The sequence below is a fragment of the Mytilus californianus genome, unplaced genomic scaffold (assembly GCF_021869535.1).
Source record: "Mytilus californianus isolate M0D057914Y unplaced genomic scaffold, xbMytCali1.0.p SCAF_6, whole genome shotgun sequence".
Classification (NCBI taxonomy): Eukaryota; Metazoa; Mollusca; class Bivalvia; order Mytilida; family Mytilidae; genus Mytilus; species Mytilus californianus.
Window position 1 is genome coordinate 107,394,018 of NW_026262712.1, and position 19,997 is coordinate 107,414,014.

The 19,997-nt window shown below is 32.2% G+C and overlaps 1 protein-coding gene across 1 annotated transcript in view; it reads right to left on the reverse strand.

Moving 5' to 3' along the window:
* The window catches only part of LOC127704276 (glycoprotein 3-alpha-L-fucosyltransferase A-like), a 60,445-nt gene that overhangs the window by 17,732 nt on the left and 22,716 nt on the right, over positions 1-19,997 (reverse strand). Inside the window, exon 2 of the mRNA XM_052208272.1 lies at positions 10-30. The gene's annotated coding sequence lies outside the window, so the exon portion shown is untranslated. The remainder of the gene's footprint in view (positions 1-9; positions 31-19,997) is intronic.

The window sequence follows — 19,997 nt, forward strand, 5'->3', positions numbered from 1 at the left end:
GTTCTTTACCTTGTTAATACTGGATGACGTCTGAAAACCAAGAAAATAACATACGTTAATTCGAAATGTCCGTTTGTTAAAATCATACAAGGACCGAGAAATCACCTAAATCATCATGAAAAAAATTAACATTTAATTGTTATATATTTGAAACAAAATATGGAATTTACTTTGAATAAATCAAATATAAACAGCAATAGATGAAGATATTTCAGTTTTGAAGGCCGTACGGTGACCTATAGTTGTTAATTTCTGTGTCATTTGGTCTCTTGTGGAGAGTTGTCTCATTGGCATATATACCACATCTTCTTATTTTTATCATGATGTAGACTGTGAAACTCTACACAAAAAATTACGACAAAAGAGACGATTTTTCGTTCCATATTGTTACGGTTCCTTTTTTTTGGACGGAGATGTTCCTTTGACACCATCTTACGGTGTTTATATATGCAAACGCTATGCCCGTGTCTGTAGTGACATTTTGGATTCCAATGCACGTTATCTATGTATAACTGGTAGTTTTTTCGTTACCACAAATTACTTAAGACCTTTTGTATGATATTGTTTTTAACTGTATAGATATGATTCCGTTTTCAATAAATTTAAACCCAACTAAATATTATTGTTATACACATATGTTCATTTACGGTCCTACAATCTGCCGATAACTATGTTTTGGCATTCCACAAGGTAATGTTTTCTCTGACTGTTAATGACGTCTTAATTCATCGGATTTTGGATGCGTACTGATTGATATTATAGTCCTATAGATATACTGATTTTTTATTAGTTATTATTGGCTTTGAACAAGCTTTCAGTAACTGCAAGTTACTCTCTAATCTGTATTTTGTGTCTATTATGAGTTTTGTATTGACCTGACGAGTTAAGCCGTGTTCAGCTGATCTTTATAGTGTATTCTTATGTTGTACTTTCACACCACTGTCCCAGTTTAGGAAGAGGGTTTGGCGCCAGCAAACTTGTTTAACCCCACCACATTCTGTATGTGCCTGTCCCAAGTCAGGAGCATGTTATTCAGTGGTTGTCATTTGTTGCTGTATGTCATGTTTGCTTCTCGTTTGTCGTTTTGTTCATAAATCAGTCCGTTAGTTTTCTCGTTTGATCATGGATTGTTTTACATTTGTCATTTAGGGGCCTTTTATAGCTGACTATGCGGTATGGATTTTGCTTATTGTTGAATGTTGTAAGGGTACTTGCCAAACGCGTTTCTTTCTGTTTGCATTCAAAAGATGAGAACTTTCAAACATTAATTCCGGTTTAAGACTAAAGGTGCTAATTTAAAAATCAGAAGATGTGGTATGATTGCCAATGAGACCATCTTTCAACCAGAGACCAAATAGCATAGAAGTTAAAAAAACTATAGGTGACCGTATGACTGCTTTGCTTTGGTTAATTATAAATATGTTGTCGTATTCAAGTTGGTTATGTCTGTATTGTATATTTGTGATAGTCTGGATGGGGAGGGGAATCTCCTGTATTCTTTAATTGTTATGACATTTTCACTATCCTTTTGCAAATGAAAACACGAATATGTGGTATGATTAACAATGAGGCAACTATATATATCCACCAGAGACGACATGACGAAGATATGGTCAACTATAAGCCTTCAACGATGAGAAAAACCCATACTGTATGACAAAGAGAATACTAGCGACATGCGTTAGGCTAAAAACAATAAACGAAAAACATATATGACAGATAGCATTCAAAGACAACCACTGAATTGCAGGCTCCTGACTTGGGACAGGAACATAAATAACGCGGCTAGAATAAACTTGAGACAGAAGCATAAAGAACGCGGCTAGGATTAACTTGAGACAGAAGCATAAAGAACGCGGCTAGGATTAACTTGAGACAGAAGCATAAAGAACGCGGCTAGGATTAACTTGAGACAAGAACATAAAGAACGCGACTAGGCCTTTGGGACATAAAGAACGCTGATAGGGTTATACCCCCCTTTTCCCCCTTTTTCCGTTTATTATTTTATATTTCATTACACCATTAGTCTCTATTCTTTATATTTTTTGGCTATTCAGTCTTCTCTTTTCCTCATCCATACTCTTATTTATTCTCATCGAAAACTTATTTATGCAATTGTAAGGCCAAGATCTGAAACGTGGATCCATGCATTCTGTGCAATATTTCGTTATATTCGTACAGCATTACTAAACAGAAAAATAACTTTATTCTGCAATCAGGCACATACAAATAAAAAGTAAACAAATAAAAAGTATACAAATAAAAAGTATACAAATAAAATTTACTTTATGTATATAATGAACAAATATAGATATCGTCTCTTTGAATTCTGCTATTATTTTGAGCGGACGGTAATAATTTTAGTCCTTAGCAACCGTGTTTATCAATCTGTCTATTTCTTTAAAAAACAGATAACGATTGGGAAAAAAATTGTAAGTTAAAGCGTTTTTTTGGTTTAGATTGGAGGGTAAAACAATATACAATGAACTCATGCACATTGATGGAAAATATATAGTTTATTTGTACTCGCTTAAAAAACGGAGAAACAATTTCGAGTTTCCTGTTTCTAAAGCTCGTACAAATAAATTTTACATTTTCCAACAATGAACGAATATTGTTTTTGTCTGTTAATGCTGTTTTTTCCCTATTATATAATAATATATATAGAAGATACCGAGTTCCAACATTGCATGATACCTAGGCATCGATTACTGTACTTGCAGCGCTCATCTTAAAAGTACAAAATGAATGTCGGTTTTGCTTTCGGTTATATCAGTATTCATTATATCGTCCGTCGTCATTATCTTTTGTTATCATATTCTATATCAAAGCTATTATGGTATGTTCATTCTCTGTATGCTAAAACTAATGGACATAAATGTAACTGGTGAAATTTGTATCGATAAGAAGTGATAAAAAGTCTTGGGTATAACAAGTATCATATTGAACACTTATTGCCATGATGATTTGGCTAATCAGACCCCAGTCACCATGGTATACCTTACTGGTTGACAATTGAGTACCAAGAGCGTTATTTTATGGAAAAAAGCACCTTAGTTTTGTTAAGTATTCAACCGCAAACAAAGTCTGTCTGTCAAACGCTTCTGCGTTTAAACAGTTCATTGTAAATCAATTAATCAATCAATCGGGATTTAGAAACAAATTCTCATTTCCACAGGTTTATTTTGTCCAAAATACACTCATTGAAGGTGTGATATTTAAGCTTCCCTAGTTTCAGACATTCCTGTCCAATTTAACACCAGTGTCTTTATTTTGGCTCAACAGTGCTCTTGGACGAGCAAAATAGCGATCTTCTAGTAAGTCTAATACAGAAATACATTATCAAAAGCAGACATTTTAATCCTTAATTCAAATAATCTATCATTAAAAACCGTAATCATTTTTACACTGTACACAAAACACCAATTTCCAAATTTATTCAGTATTTTTATATCACATTTTCAAATGTCTATACTTATTGAAGGGCATGCCACGCACTACCTAAAAACCTTACTTTTATTCTAGTCCCAGATTTGTATAAGCAACCTCGCTCGTTCCTGATTCGTATATATTACACGTTTATGTGTTATATTATTATGTGATAATTCATTTAAAATAAATATATATGGTCATGCGACAAAAGTTAACTTAAAATGCAGTTGAAAAACAACGTGAAAAAGGCATTTTTTAATGGCTCCTACGTGAAAAATTTAATATATTTTCTATATTTTGTAAAATTTTATTTTGAATTTTTCGAAATTTTTAAACTTAAATGGATAAACTTTCGATTAAAAGCAATTCCAATCCTATATCACCCAATTATAGAAGTCGCATAAGATTCTATTCTGAGTACCGGGGTAAAAAAGCTTGCCGGTAAAATGTAAACAAATAATTGCGCTCTAGTAACCTTAACATTAACACATTGGTAATTTTTCCCCATTACACCCGATAAACGAATTCAATTAAGCAAATGAATCTTCGTTTCAAGTTTTAAAACAAAATACTTCAGCGAATTGATTACAACTGATTCAAAGATTTCCTAAACAATTACTTACATATTTCAATTTACGCAATTCTTTCTCATCATAAAATATATAATGATTAACGAGATAGTTTGACTTTGGTTCCAAAGAAACCATATATTTTCTTCTAAAATTGAACTTAAACAGCGTTTTACCATTTCCTTATGATTGAAATTAGTGAAAGCACCATACAACTTATCAGTCCCATCAAGTAAAAGCTTTTCAAACTTCAAGATAATATATTTAAAAGTGACATTTATACGTCACTAGGATTTTCTCTCATATAAGATAATCGTTTTTATTTAAGAAAAAAAAAAGAATTTAAAAAAAGAGAGTAGCTATAGTAGAGATGACGCCCTGCCATGAGAATTTCTGTAGATCGTTGTAGTTATAGTAGAGATGACATGAGAATTTCTGTAGATCGTTATCTTGTTTTAGAAAGAATAATGTTTCTTCTACTTTATCGTTATTTTATGAATATTTATGCTCAATTTTGAATACTTAAATATGTCTCACTTGCTGGTCTTTTACTCTCTGTCTTTAATTAAAAAAATGTATCATACTTATAGTTAATGTCCTCATACCAGAATGTGTGTGTAAATAAATATAGATGTAACCGGTGAATTGAAATTATATGGCTGCAAACAATTTTTGATGACCATCGAAGCAGTTAAAACAACCCAACTATGCTATACTGATTATTTTTACCTTTCTTTGTGTAATTTCGACTTGATATCCACCACTTTATGTTCTATATACACTTTTTCTAAACATCAAATGATATATTATACTAGAGTGTTTTATATCCCATGAGATAGCAATCTCGATATCCCTCGAGTCGTTAGGCGAAGAGAATGTATGGCACTGACTGGGATTCCGGAATATGAATTCATCCAGATCCAGAATAACATTTATATTATACCGGAGAGTCCTAATTTGAACATATGTGTAAATTAATAACCATTCTGGTGTTCGTTTTTGTTCAAAGGTTATCCCCTGTCAAAATAGCCGTTCAAATTGCAAGATTAGCCGGGATATTTCATTGTAGTTTAATATATCCTAATTTTAACTGAACACTTACATCCCTTCCGTAATATACACTATCTTGTATCAATTCTAATTCTGGTAATTACAAGAAGTAACAGGATTGTCATACCGTATTAAATATTTTCAAAATCATCAAATTGATCAGATAAAATCTTTCGTAAAAGAATATCAAATATTGAAAATTTTGAACCGGTCTTCAATTCAGAAACATTGAGTTTACCCAATGAAATTCGAGCCCTTGTATATTTATTCCGACAACAATCGAGCCAACTAACGTCCTAACTTACACTCTACGAAAAACAAACATGACAGACATGAACTAACGACAAGGTCTGGAAATCAAGCTCTTTGTGGTTTTGATATATGCATCACCGTATAATAACGATGATAATAGGAATGGCAAGCTCATATCATCACTCAAACATTAGAGATTTAAAATAATACACATGGTCTGATTTAATAACCAACTCAAACACAACTGTCAAAAGAAAGATTTTCGATTTCTCAACATCCGAGCATTTTAATAAAGATTCTATATAAGAATACACTGATAGTTAAGACCATGGCTGCCTTATACTTTTGATTGAAGACTTTTACACCCAGAAACATGATTGTAGAAGACTATAAAAATCAGAGAAAGATTTTTTTTACCTTAAACTCTATCATCATGTGATCTAGGTAAACAACTTAATTAAAGCTAATGAATCGTGAAAAAATGATTGTCATCTTTTAGCCTTAGGGTAGATATATATGTTAAAGACAGTCCTGCAATATCAGTTAGATGTTTCAGATATAGTTGCATATAATTTTACCCTTCCGGAGCACCTGAGATCACCCCCAGTTTTTGGTGGGGTTCGTGTTGTTTAGTCTTTAGTTTTCTATGCTGTGTTTTGTGTACTATTGTTTGTCTGTTTGTCTTTTTCTTTTTTAGCCATGGCGTTGTCAGTTTATTTTCGATTTATGAGTTTAAATTTCCTCTGGTATCTTTCGCCCCTCTCTTAGATGCAATGAGCTCCTCCTCATATTGAATAGAACAGATGCTAAATGCAGTTTGTAGAGAAACTTTATTTCCTTAATGAAAACACTGACGGATTAAGCAATAGAAAACCAGACATGTATAAACAAGACGACAGACACATACATCATATCAGTTTACTAGTATTATAAAAAGTTCTATATGGCTAAAATATCTATATGAGAAATAAAATAATCAGGTAGTTTTTAACTTTGAGAATGAGTTCAGGTGGTGAAAAATACCGAATAAATCTTACAATATGAGCATGAATGTATTAACTCTGTTCTCTATGGATTGAAATATTAGCAATCAAAATCAGTCACATTTAGTCATGTGCAAAGCGTATGGCAACATTATCAGATTTTCTGTATCGATAAAAGCGAAAATGCATAAACCCAAGTTATGTTTCTTTGTTGGTTGGTGTTTAACGCCAATTCTGCACCTATGGCTATATCATTGTGCCCAGTTTTTATGTGTGGAGGAAACCATAGTAACCGGGGAATACCACCATCATTGTCAAATATGATCGGAGTCAAACACATCCCACAACGAGTGGGGTTTGAACTTACATCCTCATAGTTGTCAGGCCAGTGATGCTAGTAATTACTGTAGTAACTACTTAAACCACTCGGGCACCGAGGCTTCCAAGAAAGTAATCATTTTACGAAAGCCTTTTAGGGATATAGACAAAATAAATTTAGCATTGAAATACTTTTATAAGTCGAAATATACACTTCCGTATAATCGCTATTGAAGACAACATCATACTATATGATTCTCTATTTGTTAATATTGACACATTGACATAACATTTCTATATTTTTCTTTTTTAATTCGGGAAACATCTTTATCAAAATAGCATCTTGTCAATAATCGAAAGGATAGTCATCCGCTTTTAGGAATTGTAATTACTGTAAACATTAACTGTCTGCTATTTGTCAATTATTTTGCTAGATCTGAAGTATATATTTGTTTAATTTGGTCAGATATTTTATCAAACTGGTATCTTATATCGATTCAATTGACTTTCTTAAAAGCGCGTGTCCTTGGTTATATTTATATGCTTGCAAATGATAACTGAGTAATTGATGGTGCAACATTTAATCAACAGTCAGAGAGAGAGAGAGAGAGAGAGAGAGAGAGAGAGATTATCAAAGGTTATATTATTATGTTGCCATAGAAAAAAACAGGCGAGGCTCAAATCAAATTATTTGCTTTGACTATATTTCTACATGGTGTAAACTTGACCGTCTTTTTATAAGTCAATGAGGGACTCGCGTAATTTTTTTTTTACATAAAATGGCCTTTATCTCAAGCATATATCACGACGTTTAAGTGCTCACGTCACTTGTTTCTGAAAAATTCTTTATCGTTAGAGAATTTTTTTAAAGAATTTAAGACCTAACAGAACAACTAACTAATAAGACGAAAAAATAACTAAATCAGTGTAAGACCAACAAAACAACTAAATCACGGTAAGTCGAATAAAACAGCTAAATCAGTGTAAGACCAACAGTGCAACTAAATCAGGGTAAGACGAACAAAACAACTAAATAAGTGTAAGACCACTGAACAGTACAACTAAATCAGTGTTTTACCAACAGTAAAACTAAATCAGTGTTAGACCAACATATCAACCAAATCAGTGTAAGGCCAACAGAACAACTAGATCAGTGTAACACAACTGAACAGCACAACTAAATCAGTGTTTTACCAACAGTAGAACTAAATCAGTGATAGACCAACATACCAACCAAATCAGTTAAAGGCCAAAAGAACAACTAAATCAGAACAAGACCAATTGAACAGCTTAATCAATGTAAGACCAACAACACAACTTAATCAGTATAAGGCCAACAGAACAACCAACTCAGTGTTAAACCAACAGAACACTTAATCATTGCCAGACCAAAAGAACACTTAAATCAGTGTTAAACTAGCGGAACACTTAAACAAGTTCAAGACCAACAGAACACTTAAATCCGTGTAAGACCAAAAAAACAACTAAATCAGTATAAGGCAAACAGAACAACTAACTCCATGTTAAACCAACAGAAGTGCAAGACCAACAGACAGCTTAATCAGTGCAAGGAAAACATACCAAATCAGTGCGAGACAAAAAGAAAAAAAGTATTGTTAGACCAATAGTAACAACCAAAGCACTGTAAAACAAACAAAAGACACATGCAACGCAGTGTTAGGCCAACAGGATGAGATTTGCAGTGTAAGACCAGAAAGACAACCAAGTAAGTGAAAGGCCATCAGAGCAACCAACGACGTGTTATGCCACTGAGCGTAAGACCAACAGAATAAATAAAGCAGTGTTACACCAATAAAACAACCAACGCAGTGAGACTAACAGGACGACAAATGCAGTGTAAAGCAAGCAAGACAACCAATGCAGTGCAAAGCAAGCAAGACGACCAATGCAGTGTAATGTCAGCAAGCAAATCAATGCAGTGAAAGGCCAACAGAACAACAGACGAAGCGTAAGGCACATAAAAATACAAAAGCAGTGTAAAGCCAACAGAACAACCGAAAAGAGTGGAAGGCGAGCAGAAATACCAAAGTACTGTCAGGTCAAAAGAACAACTAAAAGCAGATTAAGCCAACAGAATAACCAAACTGTTATAAAGCAAAAAAAAGGAAGTAATGTAAAAATAATTTGTGTGGCGCTGGCGGTAATATGTTTTCGTAAATATGAATATTGCATAGTCACATTGTATTTTTTTCTTTACTACTATGGGAGTAGATACATTTTTTCAATATTGTCGAGGGGCTTGGGCTTTACATTAAAGTACCAAATAGTGTTTTCTTTGTGCTTAATCCAAGTTTTTAGTCTTGCAGCATTTCTTACTTTAAAATTTCCAGGAAAACAATCTTCTTCGTGTTCTAATTGATTTTAGCAATTTATATTCGAATATTGATTAACAACTTTATCATTTAATCTTCGTTTTTATTATAGATCAAAGACTTTATATTTTTTCTATGAAAGATCACACAGTCATAATTATTTATACATTTATCCGTACTTTCAATCAAAGATTGCATTGACTGAACTCTTCAGTATATTGACAGCGATATCAAATCGATGCAACATGATCTGAATGTTACGTAACTGTTATTGCATGTCATAATGTCACCCTAATCAGATGCACTAAGTCAATTACCGTTGGGAAAATTGATTTTTTTGTCGCCTTGCCATGATAAACAAAAAGACGCCAAGTGCATAGTCAAAACGGGTTTGACCTATAATGGTTTACTTTTATAAATTTTGACTTGGATGGAGAGTTGTCTCATTGGCACTCATACCACATCTTCTTATATCTGTTTTCTATAACGTACTTTGACCATGACATGTCTGAATTTTAAAGTATTTCCATGAAAGTGTATGATTCTAAGATTGCAAATTTCATAGACATAATTTTGTGATCATTGAGGGGATATTTAATTCTTACATCGATAGACAATAATCATTTATCTAGATAGGCTCGATAGGAATAACATGTTATATTTTATTTCCAATTTGGAGCCCTTCGTGGGGCATAAAGATACATACATGTAATAAGATAGTATTAGCTAAAGATATTCTCTTCATACCTTCTGAATCATTCCTTTCACGTTAGTATTTACATACGTAATAATTCTTATATGATTTGCATATTTGGAAATACGTAATATGATTGCTCGAGAAGGATTCCGGTAGCGGTTTTTGAAGTCAATTACTTTTGGACAAACGATGTTGACGTTACTACTTTTATATATATTCACATGCAAGGCAAATTCAATGAACAAAAACACAATAACATGTGATAGATGTTACGAACTGGGAAAACAAATCCTTTATCTGTGATTTAAAAGAATTATGAGGATTAAACACCTTTTGAAAGGAATTTATTGGTGTATAAACTGGAACTAGTCACTCACAAACATATCAAGTCACTCACATACATATCATAAAAGTCTTTCGGACTTTTATTTGTTTGTGAGTGAATTGGTCAAGTTTATACACCAAAACATTCCTTTCAAAAGATGTTTAATCCTATAATATCTTGAATTTGTTGGTAGATGCGTATGTCATTGCAGATCTCCAAGGACACCTTTGCATGGTGTATTTACACACCATTCGCATTTTATTTAAGGCCTTCATTTAAGGATTACTACTTGGGTAGAAGGTTGAAAATTAATTGTATCATTAAGCTCACAAGTCTGGTCTCTTGCTTTGTTTTTGGTAAAAAGGGTTTTACAATCAAGAAATCCATATCATTTTACATTTTTAAACAATCAAGGACTATAACTCTGGAACATTACAATTTCAATCCATTGTGTAAAACTGTTCACCGTATCATCCAAAATCCACAAGTGTTCATTCCCTATCGATCAAATGAATTTGGCAAATGATTTTCAAATTTTCAAAATCTGTAGTCATAGTTCCAATACACACCATCACAATTCCAATCAATTTCATGAAGAAGTCTCGAATTTGTCAACCATAATTTAGAAAATTTAATTTTGGATGTAACACGTCTTCTGATTGGCTGATAGTTGTTTTGTCTATCAGATCATAGACATAGTTTTGTCATGTGACCGTGACGTCATGAACGATTTTTCATTATTTACTCCTTAAAAATGGAATTTAGAATTAAATTGTAAGGAATGACTGTAACATTTTTTCTGTTTATTCGAAATAACCTCAAAAATGTGGTGTACCACATTTATTTATGTTATTTCTTCATAGACAGAAAAATATTACAGTCATTCCTTAATTGTTTTTAAAATAATCAATGAACCTCTGGGACGGTGAATGATAAAATGACGAAAAACAAATTTAGCATGTATGTAGTAGTTTAATCATCCATTCAAGTAACAGCTTTCTCTATTTATCATCCGAAAACCACAACAATATTATTTTTTTCTAACGACCAAGAACCATAACTGTGGCACATTAAAAGCAAAAATAACTAAAATCTGATTTTACATGTGTTTAGGGATAAATAAAAAACTACATGAAAATTTCAAACAATCACTATTTATCATCCGGAAACCAATTTTAACGGCGACTATCGCACGACTATCGCACGATTTGATAGCGTGCATAACCCTTATTCGGAAGTGGGAATATAAAACGACGAAAATACAAACAGGAGTCACTAAACTTCCCATAGAAACTAGTGATTTAGTAGCATGTGAACTTAGATGCTTAATGGTAATTATTTCCTCGTCTTCTTGTGGCAACCGCGTCGTGTTGCTTATGCCAACTAAAAATCAGTTGAAGATCGTATTCCACGACAAAATATTGTCGAGATGGTAGCAACTACAAATTTAACATATTCCAATGAACGTAACCTTCATGAACACAAACTCTTACAGGGTTACATATACCAGACTTTAGAATACACATGTAAGTTCAAATATCTGCAGCTGTTAGGTTTATAGTTGTGTACTTATAAGATTTTGTTGATTATAAAGAAAACACTACTGTATATTTCATTCAAACATAAGCATAAACATAGTTACAATATTACATATATACATACGCGAAGTCATACAGTAAGTAGTGGCGGCACATATAGTTACGCTTAACGTTCCCGCAATCCTCGACATCAGCATCTTATCTGAAGATATAATGTTTCCTCGTAAAAAGTCATAATGGCGTTCGTAAAACATTCGAAGAGATGAAGTATTGAACTCTTATTGAAGATGATAATGAGGTTTTGATTCGTATGTAGTATTCATTTTTTTTTACTAGACACACTGTTTTAAAGACATTTCAAGCGAGGTATCATATACAGAATAAAGAACAAAAGTATAACAAAAATACCGAAACTCCAAAGCAAATTTAAAGAGGGAATGTCCATATAAAATGAAAAAATGAAACTCTATCAATCAAGTCTGATTGTTTTGCCTTTTTTCAAATTATACTTCTTTTGTTAAAAAAAAACCGATTATGAAATGTAATTTGTATAACTTGATATTTCACCCTTTTGCTTTCCTTGTACAATTGTTTCTATTTGAGCTCTTTGATCTTGTAAGCGTGTCATATAAAGATTATATCACTTAATAGATGATGACATAAAATGTCGTATGCATAATGAGTACAATATATAACATCTTCTATCCAACGCTGTCAACACACATTTGTCATCCAATCGCCCTGTCTTTATATCAAACGCCTTTGAATCTTACGTTGTGACGCATCTCCTTTATAGAGAACACTAATGCTCAGCCTTAACTATGATGACTCAGCATAAATTCACAGTTTACAGTATGCATAATTTACTTAAAGCCCTGAATGCAAAATAAATTCATAATATATGCATATTTGTAATTTGAATTGTTTAGAAGTGCTGATATTTACTCTTCGCAGTCATTGAAACTCATAGATCCTTCCTGAATATTGTTGGTGGGGTGTTTTTGTCCTGTCGATAACACAAAAGTAAGCCGTAACACCTAAATGTGCTTTTTTGTGACCGCGGCATAAAAAATACAAGCTAGAAATACAAAAATACCTCAATAAAACTAACAATAGTGTGTTCTTTCCAAAATATGTACTTAATATTCCATATTCCTAGAAACAGCAGAATAATTTAGCAAATTTGAGGCCCCAGTGGCAAAAACAGAGAAAAATGCCTACCCCCTGGGTAATAAGACAGATAATTTAACCTGTAAATGCTATAATTTTATTAGGTAGCAATAAACAGTTAGGAAAAAATGTTAAAATTTTCCCTCATAAATTTTACCATCCCCTTTTCATTGCCTTCTTGCAATATTAAGCTTACTGTTTGTGTCATATATGTGCATATGTATGTAATCAGAATCTTCCATAGATTTCATATCCAGTCTATAAAATGGTTAAATATAATTTCTTTTTGGTGTATCCATGGCAACAATCTGCATTCTTTTGTTATAAAATATAGCAAAAAGGGGGGAAAAGATGTCACATATTTTCCCAAAATTTGACCAAAAGTAGAATTTCAATCACTTCAAGTAATACCTTTTCTGAAAGTGTTTACATATATCTTTCAATAAATCCAATGAAAATCATATGTCTTTCGTCTCATTTTTTTGTAAAATTGCGTCAAAAACTTCGTGTAGAAAAAAAGTGTTTGTAAACATTACATTAATTTCTGGACCGATGACCGGTCTAGCTATGAAAATACGGAGAGTCAAACAGAAAATAGCCAATAAAACATGTAAAAAATAATCTTGATGTTCTTATAAACCACCTTTGAAGGCTAAATTAGTACTCAGCTGTCTAAAAATGAATTTTATTACACAATAACTTTCATATTTGAAAAATCCACCGGGGCCAAAATGCGAAACCAAACTCCTAACTGTGTATTGCTACCTTATTTTAAAGGTCTTTTGTATACAAAACAATAACTGTGCTTGGAAGTTTTGCAAAAATCAGATGTTAGCAGTTAGTTCTATAAAACTTTTAGTGAATTCATACATCAGACTGGTAACTTCATACATACAACTTTTGCAAATATGACTTTGTTTAAACACTTCTAGTTCATATATTAGCTAAATAATTTTAGGTAGATATAAGAAGATGTGGTATAAGTGCCAATGAGACAACTCTCCATCCAAGTCAAAATATATTGTTAGAGATGATACTGTTGTGACAAAATTTCTAAACTGACCATTTGAGGCAGAAATTGTGAACTTTCATTGACAAATAGGTAACAGTAAGATGTGGACTTGAGACAGAGGAAGGATTTGATACTTTATATAATCTTGAATGTTGGAATGATTAACTACTTAACTTTACATTTATAGTATTCTGAAATGCTTTCAATTTGTTATCAGAATAGTTTCAAACAGGTTTTAGACAGTTCATATCAGAAAAAATGCACATAGGGTAAACTGGCAATAATTAAAGTCTTGTTTTCAAATTCTTTAAAAAACTGAAACAGGGGAGGGGGTATGAAATGTACAGTAAAAGAAAACTTAGAGTATATGCAGTGATTTCTTTAAGGCTATAATTCTGATAAATAAGTATTGTTGTGAGAAAAAGTGTTTTAGAGAGTTTTCTATTTGAATAAATGTAAGTATAGGTTGCACTTTGTAAATACAGCTGTTTACGCACTGGTTCCCAGATATCATCTCTATGTTTCATCTCATAGAGACATAACTTGCAAATGTGAGCAGTATAAAAACATATGGTTGCGGTGAAAATTGAATTCTGAAGTAGCCCAAAGTGAAGGTAGGGGTAGTACAGAATTTTAGTATAAGTTTAAACTCTAACAAGTTCGGGGCATATAAATGTTGAAAATATGCCGCACAGCCCTATGTTTTGACCTTTGAATAAAATAGTAGTGCATATCAACTTTCCATTCTAGGTTATAATTTTTTACGAAACTTCATAGTAAAAGTGGCACAGTTTTAGCCGCAAAAGGAGTTCCTATGGGAAATTGCATTGTCTATATTTACAGAAATGCAACCTTCAGTTTTTAATTATATATTGTTGTGTCTTTTTGTTCCTGTACCTCACATTTTTTATTTCAAAATAAATGTAATGCAGAATACGTATAAATCTTATATATAAAGCAAGCATGTTGTAAAATACAAGTGTCATTACATAAAGTTTTATAAGAAAATATAAAATACTCCTACAAAGCTGCATATTACATAATGTAAAATCTTTTGTACATTAAAACTATAATACATTACTTTTTCTTCTTGATATATTATGAATAAAACAAACCAGTATTTCACGAAAAGGGTAAAACTTAGTTAAATCAAAGGTAAAAACAAAGTAAATACGGTAAGGTTATTGTACGAGTAGCTCTAAAATCTCTTTAAATGTCGGTCGCTAATGTACTCAACAGAAAACACTTAGAATAATTCTTGTGATAAACGAACTATTAAACTTAAAAAGAATCTGAATAAACGTTATTTAACTCGCAAAATATGTATTTTTGCGTTAAACTAAAGAGTTACTTTGCATCTAATAAAGATCTACAAATCTATAATAGCTATGTCTCCATCTTCCATATCAAATCAACCAATATGTCTCTCTACTTTCAAGGTGGCATGCAAACTGTAGTTTGTTATACTCCCTAATGATTATTCATTTTGGGTTAGCTGGGGAATAACTGCAGCTCTCAGTAACTTAGATCGGTTATTCAGGGGTTGTCGTCGAATGCTGTCTGCCATATTTGTTGTTCGTTTGTTGTTTCATCTTAAAATTAGGCCTTGGATTTTCGAGTTTGAATAGCATGACTGCTCAAGCGGGCCAAATGGAAAGTCAAGGAAAGTAAGAGTATTTAAACGATAACACCACTCGGTTATAAAAAACAAAACAAACCCTGACAGGCTAGTTTTTATCCACGTTGGAATATTAACAAGTTTTGATTATCACAATGGTTCTTTCTCCTTTTATATCTGATATCATAATGACATTTTTATATGAGTTTGTACTGTTGTATAGTATATCACTTGTAGCAGAAACACAAATTGTCATAAAAAAACTGTTTTTTATGAATAATAATCTTTAATAAACATAACATTGAATAATGGACCTCGAAGAAGTCTCCAATTATTCAAATTTCTTATAATGTTCAGGTTTATTAGTAACACAGACTTGACTATATTAACGCACAATGGAAGTCGTAAACAATTTTTCATTCTCGGAAAGAAATATATAAGTAACTTTTTTCCTGTCGGTATCAAGATATGATTTGCTACTTCTAATTTACAAAATGTGCAAGCTTATATTTTTTAAATGAAATTCTATTCTTCAGTTGTTCAGCAGGTGCTAAAACATTACTTATAGACGTGTCAATCTTATAGTTTTCTTTTTTTTTTTGCACATTTGTGTTTTCGTCCTTCTCGTATCTTAATTGTAATAATTGAAAAGTAATAAATAACAAAAAAATTGCCGTGTTAAATGTGTTCCAGTATTGATTATAATGCAATCTTATAGCTGTCAAGATTATAACATTATAAGATAAGGAAATTTTATCTTTTAACACCAATCGAATTTGTTTGTCAATTCTCCTTCCAAAGTAATTCAGTTAACTGTGAGAAGTTATCCATCAAACATTTTAATTTCTGCTTTTAAACATTTTGACTGAAAAAGATTTGTTGCCATCACGTCCAAATGTCAGTTTTTAATTTGAATAACACAAAACGATACTTAGAAGGTTTCGATTAACGACAGCAAAACCCAAGAATCAATAATATTTCATTTACATTTAATAAAATATCACTTGTATAAGTTCACTACTATATGGAGGTTGCATTTCTGTAAATATAGACAATGCAATTTCCTATAGGAACTCCCTTTGCGGCTAAAACTGTGCCACTTTTACTATGAAGTTTCGTAAAAAATTATATCCTAGAATGCACTACTATTTTATTCAAAGGTCAAAACATAGGGCTGTGCGGCATATTTTCAACACTTATATGCCCCTAACTTGTTAGAGTTTAAACTTATACTAAAATTCTGTACTACCCCTACCTTCACTTTGGGCCTACTTCAGAATTCAATTTTCACTGCAACCATATGTTTTTATACTGGTAACAATCGCAAGTTATGTCTCTATGAGATAAAACATAGAGATCATATCTGGGAACCAGTACGTGAACAAAACCAAACATCTATGAATATTATATATCTACCCAAAAGAGGCGTGGTTTGAGAAACAGCTGTATTTACAGTGCAACCTGGAGAAAATGGAAGGCTATTTCAGAGTTGTTCCTTCCATGACAGTTCATTAAAGAGGAAGTCAACACACAACACCGTTTAGATCTGACATGATAATTTACATCTAATAAAATATCACTTGTATAATTTGACTACTGTTCTGGAGAAATGGAAGGCTTAAAGTGGAAGTCAACACAATACCGTTTAGATCTGACATGATAATTTACATATAATAAAATATCACTTGTATAATTTTACTACTGTTCTGAAGAAAATGGAAGGCTCTTTCAGTGTTGTTCCTTCCATGACAATTTATTAAAGTGGAAGTCAACACAATACCGTTTAGATCCGACATGATAATTTTTTCTTACGTGCCATTTGACAGATACAAAAGCAACTCAATGTCAATAAGCATTTCGTCGTTTAGGGTTATTACATATACTTGTGTTAAATACAGTTTTATTTGTGTGTGTTAGAAGTTCATGCGGTCTGATTGTTTAAGTCCCACATGTGTCTGCTTATACATTTGAACTAATTTCGGTATACAACCAAAATCATTCAAAACTTACAGATAGTTTTTATATGTGTGCAATTGATATCATCAATATTTGTTTATTTTACATTCTTGTTACAAGCTTTCTCATAACTATTCCCAAGCTTCGTTACATATAACATAGAATCTAAGTAATTTTTACATCTTATATGTACGTGATGTCCATATTTTAAAAGAAAATATACCATTGCCAAACACAATCTTTAATGTAGGTTGCAGTTTATGATCCCTTTACATGCAATCAAACTAAAAGAGCCAAACAGAAATATATTTTTGCAAGAATGTTATAGTAGACTTTTGGGCAATAATTACACGCTAATCGTCTCAATTCTGTAAATTATACGGTTGTCTTCTTCATAGTTATAACCGTATTGAAAGCACGGTGAAATCAACTTGTGTGAATTAATCAAATCTGTCGATATAATCAGGAAATAATTGAATGGTACGAAACGAAGTATCTCATTGGTCACCCAGTTATCCCATCATTCCTTACAATAAACAAATCGATCTTTGAATGACCAAAAAAACTAATTAGTCAGGAACGGTGTATTATAGATCATTATACATAAATCTGATTGGTGGATAGTTTTAATTGAGATTCGTTAGACGTTTTTAAGATAAGTCTAGCCTATGGATTGTCATGTGATATTTATTAGCAAATTATAGAAAAACAAAGTGAGCGGAATGCATTAGCTAAGTCTGTCGATTCCTCTAAAGGACGGAGTTTATCTCAATTAGGACAAAATCTCATTAACAAGGAGCTGCAATACAATTGACGTAAACAAATTAAGCTTTTTTTAGTTGTTGATTATAAAACACGTATGTATTACTAAGTAGATGTAAATCAGGTACTTTGACTTCTTCAGAGGAGAGCTTAATTCAAGAGGCATTTCATCTCGTGACTCTTCGGACCTTATGACTGTTGCACGCATGGCATTCTAAAAGAGGTATGAATAGAAGGACCATGTTACGAAAAAAAAAGATGTCAAGAAGTCTGATTATAATGATGAATAAGTTGTAATCAAATCGGCATACTTTCTCTTCCAAAGAAGGGTGGTCCTTTATTTTATACAAGTCCTTTCGTATAGATATAATAGTAAAATATAAACACCATACAACGAAATATAGACAAAAGATTGCAAAAGAAATTGTACGTGTTAGAATACCTCCTTGGTAAATGGTGCCGTTTGGAGACTAACATTGACCATTCAACAGTTGTATTGAAGAAGATTTTGTTCGGTTCGAAGCGCTTTAGTGTGGTTACCTTCATCTTAAACGCTCGTAGATAAACCTTTGAAAACTAACGCAAAATTTAAAACAAAAGTTGTTGAGTACTAGACTAGAAAACAAAGAACAATCAAAAGCCTTTATGGTCAATTTCCCTGAAGGAAGTGACGCCCTAGATAAACCAAAAATTACAATATTTATGAGATTATAACATAAGAAAAACCAAGTTAATAAAATAATTACATTTCGGAACAAATACTACACCGATAGTGGTATCGACACAGATGAAGTTAAATCACAAAAATACTGAACTCCGAGGAAAATTCAAAACGGGAAGTCCCTAATCAAATGGCAAAATCAAAAGCACAAACACATCAAACGAATGGACAACAACTGTCATATTCCTGACTTGGTACAGGCATTTTCTTATGTAGAAAATGGTGGATTGAACCTGGTTTTATAGCGCTAAACCTCTCACAGTATGACAGTCAAAGTTGTTTAATTGTTGATAAGTTCGTTTTAGTTGTTTTGGTTTTGTACTTCCCTACTTCCCTAAGAATTAACTATATACATTTATTTCGCTTTACACAGTGTCTGTGGTAGCTTTATAGTTTCTACTTTTTATTTATAAATGTTTCATTTAAAATACGAGTATCCGATTTAGTTTTATAACAAACAGAAATAATAAAAAGTCCAATTTGCTACGAACTTTAACATTTAATTACGTTTTTTAATCAAAGACTACCACACCGTGACAAGAAATGGAACATTTATGTTTTGCATGAACCTGAAGATTCCATTGATGTCACAAAGACAGAATTAATATTCAAGACATCAATAATGTTCCGATACCACGTAAATTAAAGATGGTTCAATCACCGTATAGGTCTAGACTTGAAAAATCTTAATCTTTTGAAATAATAGAAATTATTTTCTTTCGTTATGTCCTAGACGCAATGCATTATTTTTATCTTAGTTTCTGGGGGAAAAATCTCTGGACATTTGTCATATATTGCATAATGTGTCATAGAAAGATAGCTTTGTTGTAATGAAAAATTGAAAACATAAGGCACAATTACTTACACGACAATTTCTCAAAATGAAAGCCATTCAGGGAACATAATACACGTCAATGATATTTACCAAACACTTTTAGAAACAATAGATATATGATTCACAGTCATATGATATTACAAAGTTTACAGATTATATGAACCTCTAAGCAATGTTTTGCGTTATATTTTCGCAAAATGTCCTGTACCAAGTCAGGAATATGGCAATTGTTATCAGACAGTCCGTGTCTATGTATGTTGGCGTTTGCTTTTGTTGTAGTTCAGTGTTTCAGTTGTTTCGTTGTTTTCCTCTTGGAGTTGGTGTGTTTCCCTCGGTTTCAATTTGTTACCCGGATTTGTTTTTGCTTAATCGAATTATGACTATTGAACAGTAGTATACTACTGTTGCCTTTAATTACCATAAACG